The sequence below is a fragment of the Vespula vulgaris genome, chromosome 3, assembly GCF_905475345.1.
Source record: "Vespula vulgaris chromosome 3, iyVesVulg1.1, whole genome shotgun sequence".
NCBI classification, from domain to species: Eukaryota; Metazoa; Arthropoda; class Insecta; order Hymenoptera; family Vespidae; genus Vespula; species Vespula vulgaris.
Window position 1 is genome coordinate 3,501,040 of NC_066588.1, and position 23,767 is coordinate 3,524,806.

Below are 23,767 nucleotides of genomic sequence, written 5' to 3' on the forward strand. Positions count from 1 at the left end.
GTTGTGCAATGATCATTTCATGATTTACGCATAGAGTGGTAATTTAAAGCGTTACGAATTAATTTTAATAAAATCATCGTAGAATCGATTGTATATCACTGAACGATCTATTTTTTGATTCTAATATTATAATTTTTTAAACAAATGAACTTTTGGATTTGACAAGAATCTTCGATATGTAAAAAATATCAGAACCTAAATTCTTCTCTTCTCTCTCCTTTTTACTTTTTTCTTCTTTAATTATAAACTCTCACAAATTTATACGTTCATTTATTTATTTACTTATTTATTTATTTATTTTCACTCGACGACGATTCTTATTTAACATGAAAGAAAAATAAAAAAAAAAATAAAGAAAAAAGAAATTATTTTCAAATACTTATACAATAAACTAAACGATACATTGAAAATTCTTTTTTTTATACGTAAAATTGTTTCTCTTTATACGTACCACCCTGTCGATACATACGCACGTACGTAACATAATCACGCGATTAACGTAATACGATTAAAATCTCTTATAAAAATTAAAAACGAAGATAAGTAAGAAAAGAACAAGAAAAAAGAAAATAACTAAATAAATAAATAAATAAACAGATTTGAATCTTCGTACGAAATAATGCGATTTTTCAAAGAAGTAAAAAAGAAAACGAAACGAAACAAAAAAAAAAAAGAAAAGAAAAAATGGAAAAGGAAAAGGGAAATGTATGTAATACTTACGCAAGACAAAAAAGAAAGAAAAAAAAAAAGAAAAAAAATAGAGTGAACTCCGACTTCTCCCACAAAGCTATTCATAGATGTTGCCTACTTTATTTGTACGATGCGAGCTCGTTCTGCCATGCTCGAGGCTTCTTTCACGATAGCGCGAGTACGAGTATGCATAGTACGTTTATTGTAAGAGGAACCTTTGAATGAGTGATTCAAATGAGCCCTTTCATTTAGCCGACGTTGACCATACTCTTCTCATTTCTAAACGTTATCGTCTTCCGTCATGTTTTCATTTACACGAACATAATATATCATTGATCGATCTACTGTATGTGAACATATGTGTGTATATGTGAGTATATGTGAGTATATGTATTGGAGTATATGTGGGGGATGAAGGATATGACTAAGTGTAAGATTGGCCAATAAGTAGGTAATGAAGAAATATGTTTTGTTTAATATCTAATTGAAAAACAGTAGTTTCTTTTAAAAAAAAATTGGATCGATATGATAGATATTGTACTATTGCTGTTCAGACGTAATTGTGTTATTATATATTTTTTAAATATGGGTTGATTAATATGTAATGTTGAGATTTATATTATTTTATATATGTATGTATGTTTCTTTTTCTTTTTCTTCTTTTTGTTTTTTTTTTAATAAAAATTGAATAGATATGATACTGTAGTATATTGTACTATTGAAATTCAGAGGTAATTGTGTTATGTATTTTTGGGTTGATTAATATATAATGTCGAAATTTATATTATTTTATATATGTGTATGTATGTGTGTGTATGTATATATATATATACATGACTCAATATTAGTGTTAAAAATACGCTAGTAAATACACTAGTATTATAAAATAAATACAGTAATTTTTTTTTATTAAATATTGCAATTCAGATTACTTTAATATATATATTTAGATTGATACATAATGTTCAAATTTATTATTTTATATCTAAGTAAATACTAGTATTATATTTTTAATATAAAAATTACATTACTTACTGGTTCTATCAATTATAGTTGCATATACGTAGAATAATTTTAAACGGATTTTATACAATTTTGTCGTGAAATTATTATTAAAATGAATAAATATAAAAATAAGTAAATATCAAAAATTTAATACATATATAGACGCCATTGATCGATCCTATATACACGTGTGCGCGAATAGAGTGTACTAAAAAATTTCTAGTAAGTGATTTTAAAAATCAATTACTCTTTTTTTCAGAATTTTTCACTTTTTTCTTTTTTTACGTTAAATCAGATTTGTTCGTACGTTTTTAGCGTAGACAAAATTGACAGATAAATCTCATTACAGATAAAATCTTGGAGATTTTTTTTTATTTTAAAAATTCAATAGAACGTCGTCGAACGTTTTCAACGTTATTTTCAATATGCGAAATCGAAAAAAAAAGAAATAAAATAAATTAAAATAAAATAAATATATAACAAATAATCGATGAATGAAATTTCAGAATCACAAAACCATGGTACTTGCTACCACCGAGACTTCAAAAATTATCCTTATTGATTATGATGAGAAGTATGAAGAAATGTTCATTGACAGTCAGCAAACTTTTGACAGTGTCCTACGAGTTATTTAGCAAAGTAAGAATAATATATGAAATAATATAATATATGTATATATGTGTATATATATATAAAGTTTGAATTTTTCGATATATAAATTTAATATAAACAATTTTATTTTTTTAAGGGACTACAAATGGCAGTATCCTATGCAATGATATTTCATTCTTTAGAAAAGTAATTATCATTGATAAGCTCAGGATTACTTACTTAAAATAAAAAAAACAATACAAAAATATTACTTGTCGAAGTTTAACAAAAACGAGAAAGAAAAAGAAAAAAAATTATATATACGATCTTTGAAAATGATAGATAAATAATTATTTATCTAAGATAATGTATAAACATGTACGTACATATATGTTGAACGAATGAAGAATTTTTTTGTTAGAAAATTTAAAAAAAAAAAAAGTAAAATGATAATAATAATAAGATAAAGGAAAAAATAATTATTGGATTGATATTTTGTAATATTGCTTTGTTTTATCATTATAATATTATTGTCGAGCTATTCGACGTGAAAATGCCCGACACAGAAACGCTTAATATGCCTTACAATTAGTTCCATTATTTGAGAACAGAGAGAGAGAGAGAGAGAATGAGAAAGAGAAAGAGAGAGAGTGTTTCCTCTGTTACATCAAAGAGATTGTACGATGTGTTTGCTTGTAATTTCTAATTACGTAACTTGTGTTTGTATATATGAACATATCATCAAAGATGGAGAATGAGGGGTAATTTAAATGTCAATCTATTGAAATTTCAATCACATATTATATGTACTTATAAACAAGTAAATAAATAAATAAATAAATAAATAAATAAATATAAATATATATATCAATTTTATGAACAAATTATCAAATTATTTTACTTATGTATTATACATCTTATTTATATATATATATATATATATATATATATATATATATAAATATATAAAGAATAAAAGAATGAATATACATAAAACTTCGAAATATTAAATCGACAAAGTATAATCATTATGCTAATCATTATGAAAATATTTATTAGCTCACTTTACCAAATTATTTTTCATATCAAATTTGAAGATCGTTCGATCAATGAAAAAGAGTAAAAAGTAATTATTATTAGTATTATTGTCGATGATATAATTACATGCACTCAAATAAAAAGATTAATAAATAAATAAATATATAAATAAATAAATAAAACAACATTGGAATGATTAAGTCGACGAGATTAAAGGGACCATCATCCTTTTGAGAAAATTGAATCTAACTCAATTGAGGAAACTATGTACGTATTTCGAAAATTGATGCTTCCTTGGTTATAATTTCGAATATAACCTTGTGGCATCGAGAAACGTAGCACCTGCTATGGTTTACCGATAAATAGCTCTGAATTAAATAGACGTTCGTACACGGACGTCATTCACCCCTTGTTCTCTCTTATGAAGGTATATATCCATGAAATTGAAAACGCACGATAACGTTATCCGTGAAATTGAAAACGCGTGAAAATTCGATAATCTTAATGCACGCGTTTATAGCGTTCGTATATAGATCTGGTGGATATGTATGTATCTATGTACGTGTGTGTGTATGTATATTTATGTACGTATAAAATCGAAATAAGAAATTACATTTTTAAATGAATATTTTGTGATTGATATATAAATATAAATGTCATTGCAAATTCATTGACATATTTATTAAACAATATTTATTAAATTTAATATTGATTAAATTATTTAATATTTATTAAACAATGTTAAATAATTTCTTTAATAAATAAATTATTTATTTTTTATAAATATAATATTATTATATTTATAAAAATGAATAAGATCCAATCGGTCGATTATGAAAATTTTGATTATATATACTATTATGTTTATTTAATCGGATTGATTTATAAATAAGTATATTTTTATTGTAATAAATTTATAATTTATTATTCATACAAATATATATATATATACTTTGTATTATACTATAGTATATATATCGGTATAAAAAAGTGAAAGTGAAAGAGAGAGAGAGAGAGAGAAAGAAGGGATTATTTTTATATATATTGTGTAGCCACAGCAATCTGGGCCTACGTACTATAATTAGAAATAATGCGAGCCATTATATCCGTAATAACGTATCACGCGTTATAATGAATGAAAGAAGAAGAGGTGGGTGAAACGTGATTGGAGGAAATTTCTCTCTTTTTTCTTTTCTATTTTCTTTTTTTTTTTTTTTTTTTTGAAAATCCTTCTCTCGAAGGACACGAAAAAATGAACGTCAACGAACAGGGTGTGTTTATTAGATCGGGGAAAAAAAGAAAAAAAAAAGAAAGAAAGGAAAAGATGGTCGTTCGATTCTATTAGAACTGACAGAGACAACTTTGTTTGATTTTATTGGAACGTGAACGTGTAATATTTTTATAAAGTGAAATGAAATTTTTTAATGGTTATTTTTTTCTTTCATTTTTTTGTTCTTTATTAGACAGAAAACAATTATTATCACTTGACGATATTGTCAGAACATGATGAATAATAATTCTTAATTTGGTTGAGATTCGAACGTCACGTTTTTATAAATTGAAATGATATTTTTCTTTTTTTTTTTATTCGATATATGATAGAAGAAAAAATGATTGAATATTATTTGATTTGATTAAGAAATATACATCCATGCTTAATTATTTTTGAGCATGCTCTATATATATATATATATATATATATATATATATATATAGTCTTTTATATTGAGATGTATTTTATATAATATAATTAATAAAATTTATATATATATAATTCAATGAAAAATTATTCGTACGTATGAAGTTTGAAAATCGACCGATCAATGAGAAACAATAAGAAATTATTAATATTATTATTATTACCACCATCATCAATAACATAATTTTATATCATCGATTCAAAAAAGAAAGAACGAACCATTACACACACACATTCACATAATACCGTACGATATATTAAATTTTATTCACGAATAATATCGATTAAAAGTATTACGACTACACGACGAACTCTAACTATCGATTAACCATTCCGCGTAAAAATCCAACCAGAACAATTTCATCTCTGTTCTAGAGAAAAATATATGTACTATCAAACAGATTATCTGCGTATCTCCTTTAAATCGATAACAATCGAACCTGCGTTGTATATAACATAGTAGTATCAATAATAGTAATAGCAGTAGTAGTAGTATAGCGGTAGTGTAGTAATAATAATAGTAGTACTAAAAAATAAAATTCACAGGACGACGAAGACGACAATAAGGAGAGAGATAGACACAGAGATAAAAACAAAAAGAGAAAGAAAAAGAAAAAGAGAGAGAGAGAGAGAGAGAGAACAAAGAAAAAGTGAAAGAGTGAGAGAGACAAAAATTAATGAAAAACAAGTGTTCGACATCGACGTCTTGCGAGATAATGAAAATTTTCAAGCAATACTGGTCGATGATATTGATGGTGATACTGATGATGATAGTAGTGGTGTTGATGTTGATGATAGTATCGGTGATATTGCTATTGGTGTTGTGTTAGTGTTGATGTTGGTAGTAGTGCCCGTCATTCGTTTTATTCACGTCGAATTCGTTCTTTTACGGGCACGTTGATGGAGAGGGAGAGGTGCTGATGGTAGAGAGATGCGAAGGTGGTGCAGAAAGAGAGAAAGAGAGAGAAAACGATTTTTGAAGTCGTTCGGATGAACGCGTTGCCGCTCGGCGAAGCGGAAAAATGTGTTCGCCAGGCGGTGCCTCCTGAAAAATGCGGCTTGCTTTAGCTCAACGGAAACCACCTTCGCTCTCCTCAGATTTCCGTCGTCGTTCTAAGAGAACACATCGCTTTCTCTCTTTCTCTCTCTTTCTTTCTATCTGTGTGCGCGTGAATATGTGTTTGTGTGTGTGTGTGTGTGTGAGAGAGAGAGAGAGAGAGATGGACGTAGCCTACGGAGCCTGAGAAATCCATGATAACGAATATATTCATCCCCCTTCGAATCACGAAACTCGTGTCAACTCATTTTCAACGAAGATAAAAAAGCGAAGAAGAAGAAGGAGAAGAAGAAGGAAATAGAATAAGAAGAAGGAGAAAGATGAAGAATAAGAAGAATGGAAAAGAATAAAAAAAAGGGAGGAGAAGAATAGGAATATAATTAATTCGTTTATTATTCATCTGATCGAAGATGATTTACACGTAAATTACTTACGGTAAGAACTTTTATTTGTATTACCAAATCTTATTCGATACTTTCTATGTTTCGATATGAAATAATAATATCGTTTATTAATAGATTTGTTATTAAGATTTAAACTCTCTGATGAACGAAGTTAACATGATCGTTAAATGGTATATATATATATAGTACGTATACTAATAATATAATAGTAAACTAATAAAATATAGTAGTATATTAGTAGTATATTACTATTATATTTAGTATTATATTAGTATTATAGTAGTATACTACTAATAAATATAATAGTAGTATACTAATAATATAGTAGTAAACTAATAAAAGTACGTTTATATTATTTATCTTTTATGTTACTTATATATATATTCATCCTCCTTCGAATCACGAAACTCGTGTCAACTCATTTTCAACGAAAATAAAAAATAATATGAATACATTATAATATAATATATATAATATAATATAATTATATAATAAATAAATATATATATATGTATTTGAAAGAAAAATATTGAATAAAAAAAACGAAAAAAAAAAAAGATATAATGTAGAAAACAAGTTCGAAGGAAAGAAAGAAAGAAGGAAGAAAAAAAGAGAGAAAGAGAGAGTGGGAGAAAGAAGAAAGTTCTAACCTCTTTTCCCATTGGGGTTTCTCAAGTTCGTGGAAATTCGCCTTAAACTTCGATGCAGCTCAGATATAACGTTTTCCTCTCGTGAGAAAACATTTACAGAAGTCGATTTACAGTATACCGTTAAGGTCGATGAACGTATCACAGTCAACAAGTCTTCGAGAAATTTTTACGTCTAGGAAAGGAAAAGCATTTTAATTTTCTAACGTTAATATGAAACCGTTTGATTCTTATATTTATTTATGAAATTGCAATTTGCTTAAAACGTCACGAATTCGTTATATATACACGCATATACAACGTTTTTATACTATATACATACAGTATATAATAATATATATATAAACGTTAATGTTTGTAAGGTGGACGATTCATAATTTGTAAATTTTTTGTATTTATTTGTATATTCACGTTTTTATTAATTTTTCTATTTATTATTCATTTATATATATATATTTATTTATTTATTTAATTTCTTTTCGATTGATGAACTTCGAAATATATCTATTTTTTTTTCTATATATATAATTTACTATTTTCAAATGTATTAATATGGTATATACTTCTGTTCGTATATATGTGCATCATTACATGGGTTTTTGTTTGTAAATGGAATGAAATTTGTAAGAAAGGAGAATGCTAAGTTTGTAAAAATTTTTCTTGACGAACTAATAATAATAAACAAATTATTGATAACTAATATTCTTTTACTTTAACAAAACTAATAAAAGTACGTTTATATTATTTATCTTTTATGTTACTTATTTAAATATTACACGCATAGAATTCACACTTAAAAAATTCCTATAGATTCGTCATCGCAAGATTCGAAAAAAAATTCTTACTGTACCGTACGAATATTAAAAAAAAGAAAGAAGAAGAAGAAAATAAAAAAGAATATTACATAGACATAGAATATGAATGTTATCTGAAAAACAACGTAGAACAAAATTCGATTTATCGATCGACTTCGTATTATTCATTTTATGTAAAACACTTAAGTACCATAAAAAAAAAAAAAAAACCATTTCGTCAGAGAGAAATAGAGGGAGAGTTCCCGATAGCGAAAGTATTATCTTTGAAGGAGGAGAGGAACAAAATGAAGAAATAAAAAACGAAATAAAAAAATAAACTAAACTAAAATAAAATAAAAATAAAAATAAAAATATAAGATAACAAAAAGAAAAGGAGAAGAAGAAATCAAGTATCACGCGAAGAAAGAGGTCATATATCATTCGCTCGTGGTTGCAATCGAAGAGGACCAGGATACATACATAACGTCTCTCGTATTCTCGTACTCTGTCGATAATTTCGCGTGTGCGCCAGGGACGCATGTAAGATGAATTCGGTGTCGCAAACGGACAATCCATCATTCCAAAGAGAATTTGATAAACTGTCAATCGTTCGTGTTCAAAGCTGATAACCGAACTGCAAATATTTATTCAAATGCATGATTTCGATGAAGGATCGGTATAATTGTATCGCGGATTAGACAAATGTTTGTTTCTTTTTTTTAAACGTATTTTTTTTTATCATTATTATTTTTCTTTTTTCTTTTCTTTTTTCCGTAACATATCGTACAACGTTTCGCGAATAGAACGTAATTTCATAGAGGATCGAGAAACGCGTTAAATTTTGTCAAAAGTTGTACTTTTTTTTTCTTTTTCTTCAATCGTCTACACAATCATGTGATTCACAAGTTTTGTAAGAATATAATAATAATAATAATTATTATTATTATTATTTAATATTTTTTTTATTAAGATCAACAAGTTTCATTGAAAATTGATAATCGGATTGAATTTGTTAAGATTTTTGTAGAACGATTAATAAATTTCGCGATTGTTTATGCATAGTTTTTATAAAGCAAGGATAAAGATATAGGATTGGGACAAACATATATATTAGGATACACGTATCTGAGTATATTTAAAAAATTGTGACTTTTTTATATTTCATACCTGCGCATAATGCGAATGGGAGTTTTTGCATATTTCAGTTTAAATAACATACGTACGAATATATAATGCATATTTTTTGCATATTTAACAATGTCTCTTTTTTTCCCTTGTAATAATTATTATTACAGATACATTTGCAAATTTCACGGTTTATTAGATATTTTTGAAATATTTATAAAAAATAATATTGAAAATAAATTAATCGATTAACATAGTTTCTGATATACTTGAGGAAATCACTGTCGTTTGTCCGAATTCGTATTACATCGAATATAACGTGTAAAAATAATAATATTTTATAATCATTATTTGTTCTGATCGAATGAACGATCGACGATCTTGAAAAATTATTTTTGAAATGTGACGAATAAAAAAAAAAAATAAAAAAATTTGTCGAGTCTACATTTTTTCGATATATTTCGAAATATATTGTATTTTACTTTCGTGTGTTGGAAAATTATTATTATTCTTTTTTTTTATTCGATTCTTCGATAATCTTTTCTTTTCTTTTCTCTCTCTCTCTCTCTCTCTCTCTTTCTCTTTCTCTCTTTCCTTCTTACCGATCTTTCATCGTTCCTCCACTTTTCCTCCATCTTTTTTCTACCAACGTCGTTCTTTTTTTACCGTACACAGAGTTAATTTACAGAGCTCTCGAAGGTATATTGGCTCAAACGCTAAGTGTGATTATACGAGAACGAAAACGGCAAACGACGAAACTCTCTAGCGAATGTTGAATCTTCAATTTACTAGACTACCACCAGCCGTGCCTTTCGCGCAGCTTTGTTTCGAGCGAACCAACGCTTAATCCGATTTCAAAGGATTACGGCATTTATTTTATCCTCCGTCTATCTTTTAACACGAACAGAAGATTTTCTATCATTTTAAGATCTTATATATGTACGTATGTACATATGTATCTATCTATGTATCTATGTATGTATATGTATGTATATATGTATGTACGTATGTACATATGTATATATGTATATATATATATGTAGATATATTTATGTATATATATGTATATATATGTATTTATATATGTATGTATGTATGTATGTACATATGTAATGTTATTTGTCATTCAAATTTCCCGCGTTTTTCACTGAATTAGAGTTTATTTAAAAGTCGTCAGAAATATTTGCGACCGAGTACGTGTGTGTGTGTGTGTGTTTAATTTTGTTAGTATACAATACACAATTAAAAAAAAAAAAAACAATTTATATAAATTTCAGGGAAATTATTCTTGTCATTGAGAATATTTAACTAATGACATAATTTAATAATTCGAATTACTCGCGATTTTAATCGACTTCGAGTTTTAATCGAAATCGGCAAGAAACTGAAATCATTATATTGAAATATATTCATATTAATTTTTGATAGATAGAATAAATGGTGTGGTATAATTTATCGTATGCTATTGTTATGAATTTTATATAACCTTGTTTCTAACAAATCTATATGAAATGATTTATTTATAATTATTTCTATGAAATTATTCAATTATTTATTTGTATAAAGACTATAGTGTATAATATATATTAAGACTAAAATATTGATCTTTTGAAATTCGAATTATAAAAAAGAAAAAAAGACATTAAAAATACTTAAACGCTATAACTTATCGTTCGATCATTCTAAATATATCTAAATAAATTGTCTCTTTCTTTTTTTTTTATTCTCCTTTCATATAAAAGATGGAGATAGAAAGAAAGAGAAAGAAAAAAAAAACAAAAAGAAAAAAGAAAACTAACCGGAAAAAAAAATACCTTGGAATTCGAGCGGAGATAAAATGGACGGCCATTGGCGTAGAGGAAGAAGGAAGTAAAGAAGGAAAGTACTCGAGATAGTAACGAAGGAGAGTTTTAATTCAGTTGTTCGGTGAATCCACTGGGTCGAAGGTCTCGTGAATCGACGCCTGTTTAAAGACTTCCGTCTCTTCTTCTTTTTCTTTTTCTTTCTTTCTTTTTATTTTTTTATTTCCTTTCTCTCTCTCTCTCTCTCTCTCTCTCTCTCTCTCTCTTTATTTATTTATTTATTTATTTATTCTTTCTTTTTTTTTCTTACGTAAAAGTAGTAAAAACGTAAGATGAATCAACCCATCATCTCACGAGCAACACTAACTTCATAACCTAAATTTTCTTTGAGAATGTTTCAAGGAAAAATAATAAAAAAAAAGAGGGTTGGAGAAAGAGGGAGAGGAAGTGTAAGTAGAAAAGGTTAGAAAAGGGAAAGTAAAAGAAATCCTTTTATCTCTTGCGTTGCACATACAAAATGTGAGTATGATCGCGCCATTTTTCTTTTTCAATCGTTTTTTTGTTCTTTTTCTTCGTTTTTCTCTCTTTTTTTTTTATATTTGCATTTCTTTCTTTCCTTCCTTTTCTCTAACTTTCGTAAAAAATATTATTTTCGATACTTCGTTTGTGTACCTAGCAATATTATTAATATCGTTTTTTTAAAGTAATAAAACAATTATTGTTTTATGTGAATATTAAAGAAAACTTTTCTCATAAATATCATGAGATTTTCTTTCGAACGTTACGTTGGAAGTTCTTTTTTTTTTCCTTTTCTTTTCTTTTCTTTTTTTTCCTCGTTTTTTCTTTCTTCTTTCTTACACCTATCTCAGTTTAGAAAACATTTCGAAAGATTTTATGTCGCGTGCCAAGTTCTTTTCCTTTTCTTTCTCTCTCTCTCTCTTTACGTTCCAACAAATCTTTTTCTTCTGAAATTTTTGATGTATTATATTTATTTATTTATTTTCTTTTTATTCGATCTACTTCCTTTTGTATATGTGTAGTAAATATTTTTTAGAGAAATGAGACATTATTGTGATCATAACTTTGTTCGAATTCTATCTTTTAATCTATATATATATTCTAATTCTATCTTTTAATCTACACACACACACACACTTATATTTGTTAATATTATGTTAGGTTAGGAAATATTTAAAATGAAATCTGGTAATTTATGTTTTTCAATATTGCGTAATAAACTATTACGTTGTTATATCATTTTTATTATATATTTAATTAGATCGATGTAATTCGAAAAAGAAATTTTTCAAGATAAATATTAATTTAACCTACATACACATCGTTGAAACTTTTATCATGTTCGAAATGTTTGTACCGTATTAAAACACAATACATTATTTTAGATTAGAACGAAATTAAACGAAATTGAACGAAATTAAACGAATAAAACGAAATAAAAACGAATCATTACACTTTTAACACTTTTCAATATCGTAATAAAACATTACCCTCGTTATTTTCGATTAATATCCTAACCTTTGATTAATATAATTTTCCAAAATTTCCAAAACAAATAATAATTTAATTCGTATAAATGATATTACGAACTTTTATTACGTTTTAAATATTATTCCTATCAACACCATTATTGCAACAAACAAGATAAAATCGTTAGGTCGATCGACGCGATATATTATTTTAGATTAGAAAATATATAAAACTATATGAATTAATTTTTATTTTCAAACGTTATGCGCTTTAATATCTCTGATCTTTTTCTGATCGTTCATGAGAAAATGAACGAACGAATGAACAAAAAAGAAAAAGTAAAAAATAAAAAAAAAGAAAAAAAGAAAGAAAAGTTGCATGTTAAAAGGAAGAAAAGTAAGTAAAGATGACGGTTTATAGTATTAAAGTATTTCCTTTGGTACTCACCTCTCGTTTTCGACGTCGTCTTTCTTAAGATGTCTCGTTTTCGTTTCACAAAGACCTGACAGGTGCACACACTCGTAAACACATAAACACACATAAAGTCACACATAACACATAGGACGCATCTTTATAGAGAGCACGTATATAAAAGTACGGTTATGTAACTCATTCAACGCACGAAAAGTAACTCTCTTTGCAACGTGACGACTTGTACGTTACTGAGAATACTCGCATAATTAACAATTAGTTTACTCTTTCGTATGCCTTGTATTCTTTTCTATTACTTTTTCTTTCTCTCTCTTCTCCCTCTTTCACAAAGTTACCGTTAATTACATTTCTTTAAATATGTGTATGCAAATGGGTAAGTATATGTGTATGTGTGTGTATGTAAGTATATATACTCTGTATGTATGTAAGTGAGTGTGTATATCAATCGTGTGTCAAAGGTGTATATGTAAAATCATGTATGTTTGTATGTGTGTGTGTGTCAATTGTGTACGCGTGTGTGTGTATGCAATCGTGTACTTGTGTGTAAAGTCGTATATGTATGTGTGTGTCAATTGTGTACGCGTATGTGTACAATCGTGTACGTGTATATCAAAATCGTATATGTGTAAATTATATGTGCGTACATGCATATAAATCGTATGTGTTTGTGTGTATGTGTAAATCATGATACGAACTATGCATGCTAATCGAGTATGTGTGAGTAAGAATCGTTTGTATGTGTGTTAGAGATCAGATATGGATGATGACTTAATATTCGTACAATAGTACATAGAAATATATATGTACATAATTATAACTTCGATAAGAAAAATGATATGTATGTAGTGATGTATATAAAATGATATATATATATATATATATGTATATATATATACATATACGATATATTCGAAAAAGTACAAAAAAACAACAAAGAAAATAAAAGAGAACATTCTTTTACTCTGAAAAAAAAAAAACGAGACGGACGCTAAATGTATAACACGTCATATTGATATCGAGGTTCGTCGATTTTTTTCTAAACTCATCGAGCTCGAACAGTTTCACATATTTCGTTCTTTTTTTTTTTTCTTCATTCCCTTCGATAACAATTTCGAAATAACGAAAATATCGAAGTGCTCGTCGAACGAATAATCAGTCGTTCGTCGTCTTAACAAGTACGCGAAGTATTTTCGATGGAAGCTGATTCTACGACCCGTAAGTATCATTTGCATAACTATATAAGCCGAAACAACAATGGAACGCGTAATAAGACGAATTAAGATTCTTAAAAATACAGAAAACAAAGCAAGAAAAACAAAAAGAAAAAGAAAGAAACAACAGTACATTGCTCGAACTCGAGTTGATTCAGAAGTAATTAAATAAAAATTCGTCGATTTCGCGCGAGAAAAGAAATAAAGAAAGAAATGAAAAAAAAAGAAAAAAAAAAGAACAGACGTTATCGCAGCATTACTCCATAGAAATATACTTTCCTTGATAGATAATTAAAAACGATTGAAAAGAAGATTATCGAAGAATACGATTAGAACGTAACGATTAAGAACGATCGAAGGAAAAAGGAAGAAAAAGGAAGGAAAAAGGAAAAAGAAGAAGAAAAAAGAAAATTATCAAGAAACAATCGGTTGATCGTTGCCGGCGTTTCGGCCAATGACATGCGCGCTAGGCTTGCGGCGTGCGACGAGTGATGTAGTGGGATAGTGGTGGGGGTGGTGGGGGGGATGGAAGCTCCGGTGGTCGTGGTGGGGGTGCGTTCGGCAAGCGAGAGAGCGGGCAAAAGCGGCGCTCGGCGCGTTTCTCGCAGTATCGTGTTAACCCTCGAGTAGAGAGGACACGCGTCTTCGTACTGGATTTTTTTAAATCGTTGCCTATATTCTCCGTCTCTCTCTCGCTCATTCTCTCTGTCAGTCAATCAGTCAATTACTTTCCTTACCTCTCTCTCCCTCTCTCTTTCTCTCTTTCTCTCTCTCTCTCTCTCTTTCTCTCTTTGTCCTTCTATATCGTACGCGTTTCGTAAAATCGCGCGTAAAGGGTTCGTACGTTCGTCGTGCTTGCGTGCTTGCGTGCTTTTTGCACCCGTACGACGGCCGTCCTCGTGAAACGTGAGAAGCTCCGTTGCTTCTAATTTCTCTTTCTCTATTTCTCTACGTTCGTTCGTCTCACGTACGCACGCATTTATACGTACGTTCGTCGTTGGTCGGTTCGTTGGTTCGTTGATTCGTCGTAGACGACGAGTCCAAATTCGTGCGCGAACAAATCGACACTGGAAATCTGTGAATTCTTTGAACGCAATTTTTTCTTTTATTTTTCATTCTTTCTTTCTTAATTATTCATTAATTATCTCATCATTTTCGATTGTTCTTCTTCCCTTTTTTTCCCCACTCTTTCTTTTTTTTTAATTTTAACAAACGCACGCAGTTACGTTCTCTCTTCGTTTCTTGTTCTTTCGGTTAATTTTTTTTTCTCTCTCTCTCTTTCTCTCTCCATTCTCTCCCTCATTCTCTCGGATCCTTCGAGGACGGAGAGAGTTGTTGTTCTTATAGGGAGAGAGATGAAAAATCGTAGTTGCGTTCGAAAATAATGTTGTGTGATATGTGAGGTGTTATTCAGTTTACAATTTCTATATATCAATCAATCTAACTATCTATCTATTTATCTATCGATCTATTTATCTATCTATCTATCCATCTATTTATCTGTCTCTCTTTGTCGCGGTTTTTTATTGTATACCACGTGAAGAAGAAGAGAAAAATCGTGTTACTTCTGCTGGAGATTTTTATTTCCCTTTCGTCGAACGAGGTAAAAATTCCCGCTATTTTCTATTTTAATTTTTTCTTTCTTCTCTCTCTCTCTCTCTCTCTCTCTCTCTATCTCTCTATCTCTCTCTTTGTAATTGTATCGTATTACTACATGCGGATATTCGATTGGTACTAGTTAACATTTCTAGTCAATTGGTCAAACGATAAATACCTAACTACTACTCGCATTATTTGTTCACCTACGAATTTGATTAACCTCGTAATTGTATCGATGGTGTAACCATCACTTTTTTGTAACGATCATTTTTCGAGTAGTCATTGTAACCCAAAATTCGTTAGTTTTATTGTTTTCTTTTTCTTTTTCTTTCTCAATTTTTTTTCTTTGCTATCCTTGACTCGAGTGTTTCGTTATAATTGATTTATAGGTTATTACTATCGTTTCATGTCCGCCATTTTTTTTTTTAACGATCTTTATTACTCCATTATGAAAGCTCGTTGGGTTAATCGATTTTATGAAAATTAATTGCGAAATTACCACCAACGATTTTTGATTCATAAATATTTCTAGAAAGATTTGTTTTTCTTCTTTTTTCTTTTCTTAATTTTTTTTTTGTTTATTTTTTTCTTATTTCGGAAAAGTTGATCTACGAAAACTTGTAGAATTGATCGTTGAGTTATACGATGTCGTTTATAAAAAAAAAAGAATTGAACGGTTTTATGATTTATGAAAATTCGTAGAAAAATTTATTCTATTTTGGGGAAACTTTAATTCACGAGAACTCGTTGGTATTAATCAAGTTGTTTAATTTGTAGACGATGGTCGTTGTTTATAAAAAAAATCGAACGATTTTTGAAATTACGAAAATTTATAGAAAAAGTAGTTCTCTTTTTTTCTTTTTTCTACTTTGCAAAACTTGATTCGTGAAAACTCGTTAGTATTAATTAGATTCTTGTTTGATAAAAGAATTGAACGATTTTATGACTTACGAAAGTTAGCATAGGAATTATTAATAATATTTTTCTTTTTTCTACTTTAACTCGTGAAAACTCGCTCGTTGGTTATTAATTATGATTGTTAAACTCATGAGAAATCGTAGAAAATTTTTTGTTCAAGTTTAGAAAAATGTAGAAAATCGAATCACGAATTAATCGAATCGTACGTTATTATATTATATTTTTTATTATTCTTACATTTTTATAATTTTTGTTATATTATTGCAAATAATATAACCTTTGTATATTTTTTGTTAAATTACATTGTTATACCTTTGTAAAATTGTATTGTTATATTTTTTGTAAAATTGCACATATATTTCGTTTGTTAACGAAAAAACTCATAGAAGTAATGTTTTTAAATTATTATTTCCGAAGGAAAGAAAAATGATTGCACGTTCGATAAAATCGCAAATTCCATTAACGCGAACTCGTATTCTTATAGGGACAACGTATGTATTAGTGGAGATATAAAGCTTCTCTGTTTGTTCGTTCCATTTACGTGCTTTTTTCTTTCTTTTTCCTTTTTTTTTTATCTTTTTTTTTCCTCCTTTTTTTTCTTGTTGTCACGGCCGCACCTGTTGTTAGAGTGGAAGTATAGCCCATAGTCTTTCCACGAATCCACTATCGCGTTCTCGTTACCAACAAGGGTGAAACAACTTGGGATTAACTACTTCAATGTGGACCCGATATAAAGATCCTAACGTTTTTATAATTCATATGTGCATAATTTTTTTCTTTTCTTTCTCTCTTTTTTTTTTTATATATATAAGCGTAATTAATTGAATAGGTATATATACATGTAATATAAATATAAGACATGTGATATACATATAATTATATATATATATATACATCAATATATATATGTCATAATATATATATATATATATATATAATATGATTTGTCTGAACCATTTATATTATTATATAATATATTCAATAATTTATATTATTATTATTACTATACTGTTAAACATTACTATTATATTTATATTATTTATACTATCAAATTGAATATATAATTGTTATATATATTTAATATATAATTGATATATATATATATATATATATATATATATATATCTTTTTAAGTAGATATAGATATATACATACGTATATAGACTGAATTGGATATCGCTGTATAATCAAGTTTATTTTGAACTTTTTATGCATAAATTAGCGAAATTATGATATCTGTCTGTCTGTCTGTCTACTGTGCACGCGCGCGTCTGAGTATACGTGTACTGCATCGAATTGGTACATATATAATAAAATTTGTTTTCGACGTTCTATGTGCTTATAAATGTACATAGACAATGTATCCGAGATGAAATGTAAATTATTAAGAACGGATTCTTCTCAAAACATTTTCTTTTTCTCTTTTTCTTTCCCTTCTTTTCCTTTCTTTTCCTTTTTTTTTCTTTTTTTTTTTTTTTTTTTACGAAGCGAGACCTACTTTTCGAAAAACGATCATTTTTCACGACCTATTCGATATTGTAAATTGCTGTCGAGAGTTGATTGATAAACGATTCTAAATCGATTCGATGTAGATGTTAGATCTACTACGAGCCGACGAAAAAAAAAAAGAAAAATAATAATACGAAAGAAATAGTCACCTTCGTATTAACGTGATCATTAATTGAAAATCGATTTTTAAAAATTGTTTAAGCCGTGATTAAAAGTTTCTTTTTCTAAAATCGATAAAATTCTTTTAAACAGGAAATTTCTTAAACCGTTCTAACATATTTCAAACATTTAACATTGGTTACTAACAACCAATGGGAATATCTGTTTTTAAAAGAATGCTATTGGATCGGACGGAAAGGTTCGATTCGCATTTGTTTGAGGATTTTTTTTCTCTTTCTTTTTCCTTTCTTCTTTTTTTTTCTCTTTTTCTCTTTAGAGAAAAAAATTTGAACGAACTTAAAAGAATACCTTGGTTGGTTCGAACGAAAGTTCTCTCGATTCGTTCTTTCTTTTTCTTTTTTCTTTTTTTTTTCTTTTCTTTTCTCTCTCTCTCTCTTTCTCTCTCTCTCTTTCTATCTGTTCTTTTTTTTTTTTTAAGGAAGAAAATTTAAACGAACGAATTGAAATCTTATACGATGAAAATGTTTAAAATTTCGTTCGAAAGAAAAGGCAATATATTCTTTTTCTCTATTTTCATCTTTTTCTCTCTCTTTCTCTCTCTCTCTCTCGTATTCTCTCTCGTTTCTCTTTCGGTTTCTATCAGTTGTTCAATGTAAAAAGAAAGGAACTTTCGTATAAGGGACTTTACAGAACGAAAAAGTTTCCCGAAAAGTCGAAATCGAATATTTTTCATTTCTTCTATCGTCATGTAATGTGTATGTGTAATATGTATGTGTGTGTGTACGCGTGGCACATATATATATATATATATATATGGATATAAATATATATATGGATATAAATATGTATATATAAATATATATATGGATATATGTTATATGTATATATCTGTGTGTGTGTGTGTGTAGATATATGTAGAATATATATTGGGTAGGCCTATAAATAATGTCGAAATTTTTGATACGATCTGGATACAAAAAAATCTCTAGTTCATTTTGGAAATCAATTATACTTTTTCGAGATTTTTTAGACTAACTTTTAATTGAAATTTTGTAGAATTGCCTAAGGGACTTTTTGGCAGAAGCAGATGTAAAATAATTTATTGTTTCACTTATTGCTCGTAACCAATAATAAACATTTCTCTTTTCCATTTTTCGAATTCTAACCTCAAAAGAATAAGAAAAAAGTTGTTTTAGTTTCTCTATGCAGTTTTTATTTAATTATCAACGGAGAAAGAAAAAACTTTCATTTTGTTTAGAAAACTTTCTCTCGTATTTTTCTACCGCGATCATTCCAAGAGTGGTACTAACTTTAAGTTTAAAGTTAATCAGTGGTTTTCTCGAGTAAACATCGTTACGAAATATCTCGACTGTGTAAGTTGTGGAAAATAGAGAGAGTGAGTGAGCGAGTGAGAGAGAGAGAGAGAGAGAGAGAGAGAGAGAGAGAGAGAGAGAATAATATGGCGGATTTTTTATTAGTTCGTCGCAAAAGGTATATAATAGATTAATTCATTTTTGCATACGAACGTGTGTGCATTCCCCTCCCCCTTTTTTTTTCTATACATAATGGTTATTTATTTTTACCATTTATACTTTTCATTTTTACAGTCGAACGTAGAATCAACCATTTTTGTTTTATTTTTTCTGTTTCTTTTTCTTTTTCTCTTTTCTTTCTTTCTTTCTTTTTTTTTTTTTTTTATACAAGAAAAGAAACCTATTGTTTTACGTATCTATGGATATGTACGTTGAAATTTTTCTCCATCCCTTTGTTTTTTCTTGTCTTTTTTAAATCAATATATGCGTGATGCAGTATATGCAAATGTTAATCGGAATTTATTAGAGATAAATTACATGTATAATTTAATACGATAATATTAGGTTATTTAAATTTAATCGTTCGATAAAAACAAAAGTAATTACTTGGAAGAAATAAATGATATAAATACAAACATCACTTATCGATATTATTGTCGATAAACAGGGGAAAAAAAGGGGGAAAAAAAAAAAGAAAAAAGAAAAAAATAAAATAAAAGAGAAAATTTTTGTTGGAGAAATAGTAGAGATCTATTTTCGAGAGGAAACGCGCACTCAAACACGTATTTCATTACTTACGGCCGAATGCGTATTTTACAACTTGTTGCTTGACGTAACTCGACGAACTCGTTCGTTGCTACTGGTTATAACGAAAGAGAAATAAATTTTGTCGAATGAGTAACAAGTTTATGTGTATATCTATCTGTATATCTGTATATATATATATATATATATATATATATATATATATATATATATATATATATGTACTAAGTGCTCTTACTAACTGAATTTCCGAGTATTTAAATTACTCATTATAATTAAAAATTTTTTTAAATAGAATTCGAATATAAGTATTCGAATATTTTTAATGAAATCCTTTTATTCGAATACCCAGTCTCGAATTTTTTATCATTACGTGTAATATTCGAATTATATTAATACTTTTATTATTAAATACTTTTATAGAAAACAAATTTAATTTATTAAATGATTACGTCTGTAATGATATTATTAATTATGATATTATTAAATAATTACAACGTAATTTTATGCAATTTCAAATGCCTATTCAATATAAACATTTAAAATTTCTTTTCTAGCAAATTTTCTATCTCGTTCGTTCGTTTTATTTCAAATCAGAAGGAAACATTTAATCCAATTAATTTCTCCCGTACTATTTTTTCTTTTATTTTTTTATTCGTTTTATTTTTGTCATAAAAATCAATTCTCATTGATTTTAGGTATTGTTTACAATTAGTATCGATGAAAAAAAATATTTAGTTTATTTTTGTTCAACCGATGGCTCAATAGAGCAAGTAATGCGGCTCAGCGAAAATTTGTAGAATCGAAATCGATGATCATCGACTAATGCAGGCGACCGAAATGTAATCGTTTTGTGGATTTAAAGAAAAAGAAAAAATAATGATAATAATACAAAAATAAAAAAAGAATACAAATAGGAAAAATAAACATCGATAACAGAGATAGAAATCATGCGAAAATGCGATTGAAGTCACGTACGACATTGCAATGTTTTGTTATTTATTATTGGTTGAATTATAAAATCACATGGCCGAATATTTTATCAGGAAGATAAAGAGTGTGATCGTTGAAGATAAAAAGAAAAAAATATATATATATATATATATATATATATATATATATATATATATATAGAAAGAAAAATAAAAGAAAAATTGAAATTGTACATGCATACTTTTATCATTTATTATATATGTATATATATATTTTTTGTTATTTTTTTTTGCATGTGATAAAGAGTGATTAAAAAATATATAAGAGAGAAAAGTATACTTACATATTTTTATGTTTTATATTTTATTTGTTATTTATTATTATTGTTATATATTTTATCATGACAATGAGTGACTTATAATGAAATATAATTACATACATTTATGCGCTATAATTCTTTTTGTTATTTTTTATCATTTATTACACACACAAACGCACGCACATATTGTTTTTCATATTGTTTAAAAGATACTTAAAAAGAAAAAAAGAGTCGAACAAAAAATGTAAAGTACACTTTTCTGTCCTCTCTTGTTTTTTTTTCTTTTTTCACATTTACATACATTCATATATAATATTATATTTTATTTATTATTTTGTTTTTATATTCAATCCAATAGTATTAATTTTCATTCAATGCTACATGATCAAGGCAATCGAAAAAGATCGAATATCTGATTTATGTTGACGAATTCACTGGATGTAAATCGCAACATTGTCGATAGCATTTCCTCTTTTTCTCGTATTATTGTCATCATCATCATCATTATTTTTTTTTTATTTCATTTTTTATCATTTCAACGTCTTTTGAATTTTAGAAAGGACCCAACGTTTTGTCGAGGAACCAACGATTTACAACATGAAAATTTTGTCTCGGATATTTTTCGTTCGTCCTCCTCTTGGTCGACATTTTGTCGGTATTCCTCACTTACGAATCTTTCTCTCTCTCTTTCTCTGAACTTTACATTTTTATATACACACACACACACACATATATATATACACACACAAAACACATATACTTATATATCGCTCCATCTTTCTAGGAAATCGTTTACTTCCCAGAAGGCATTGAAACGGTCGCGAAAGCTTTTCGAACGAGATGTTCTTTTCACACATTCATACACAACACACAAATACATACACACACACATAACACCATATATATACATACGTATTACACAACGTATATATACGTACATAATCAAGAAATACATACAGAGAATACTTTTATAATTATACTTTTCAAAATAAATTCACACATACAACACAGTTATACAATTATATAATATACAATAATTCAGTATGTATGTATATACGTATAAACAGAAAATATGTTTATAATCTTACATTCTCAAGTGTATCCCCTATTTGTCAAGCGGAAGGTTCTCTTTTTTTTCTTTTTTTTTTTTTATCTTCGTTACTTCCTCTCTATCCAACTAGATTCAAAGATGGCGACAGAAGAAAGAGTTCTGTTTTAAAACCGTACACAAATATTCAATATTTTCTTATAATTTTCTCTTCGCGACGATAAGCCTCCGTCGTATCCTTGAATATTAACGGCGAGTGTACGAGAACGGCGAATACACATTGGAAACTTTGTTTCCCGAGCGTTATTCTTTAATTTAATAAGAAAATATCACGTCTGTGGAATTAGGTCACGATAGAGGGGTTGTGTCTGGATCGGTGGAGGGATTTTTCTGGCAAGGGTCGTCGAGGTCATTGTCTGAAAAAGAGATTTACAATCCTAACTAAACATATGTGACTATCTTGTAATGAAATAGAAATTGCTGATTAAATATTTGGAATTGAAAAATTTGAGAAAGGAGATTTATAATTAAGAACAAAGATTTTATTTTATACGCGTTCTTTCTTTATTTTGTTTGTTTGTTTGTTTGTTTGTTTCAATGGGACATTGTATTGTATTGTATTTTACATTGAATTGTAGTTTTATATTGTTTTGCATTGAATTGTTATTATAGTGTACATTAATTATATCGTGCTTTTGTATTAAAATTGTCGAAATATTTCATTTATATCAGTGAAATCTTACGTCGTTAATAATGTTATCTATTAGATAGTAATTACGATGGTATTGTAACTGTTGTAATTAACGTCGTTTATTATCATTAATAATTGTAATTTGTGTTGAGTGATATTTGCTACGAGTGATAGCGATGTCGGATTTTTCGATGTTATATATCTATATTAATGTTGCTTATTGTATCTTCAATAATTTTCTTTCTTCTTTTAAATATAAAATTTCACAATTATTATATGTATATATATATATATATATATATATATATATATATATATATATGCAGGAATTGGAATTGAAACAAATAGTTATCCATCATTGCAAAGTTTCTTTGAAGAGTAAAAGTAAACGAGTAAAAACGTGAAAAAAAAAGAGTCAAAAAGAGTAAGAGAGAGAGAGAGAGGGAGAGAGAGAGAGAGGGAGAGAGAGAGAGAGAGAGAGAGAGAGATAGAGATAGAGATAGTAAGAGAAAAATTAGCTCGTACGAAGGTGGCTCGTTGCCACGATAGTTCTAACGGTACTGGCACGG

The 23,767-nt window shown here is 27.8% G+C and overlaps 1 protein-coding gene across 2 annotated transcripts in view; it reads left to right on the forward strand.

Annotated features, from left to right (window-relative positions):
* The first annotated feature begins 14,585 nt into the window (after nt 1-14,585).
* Nucleotides 14,586-23,767, forward strand: part of LOC127062864 (uncharacterized) — a 250,092-nt gene continuing 240,910 nt past the window's right edge. Inside the window, exons 1-2 of one of the 2 annotated variants that reach the window (XM_050991800.1) lie at nt 14,586-15,386; nt 15,527-15,586. The gene's annotated coding sequence lies outside the window, so the exon portion shown is untranslated. Of the gene's footprint in view, nt 15,587-23,767 lie in introns of both variants that reach the window. The other variant, XM_050991799.1, reaches the window with a different exon arrangement.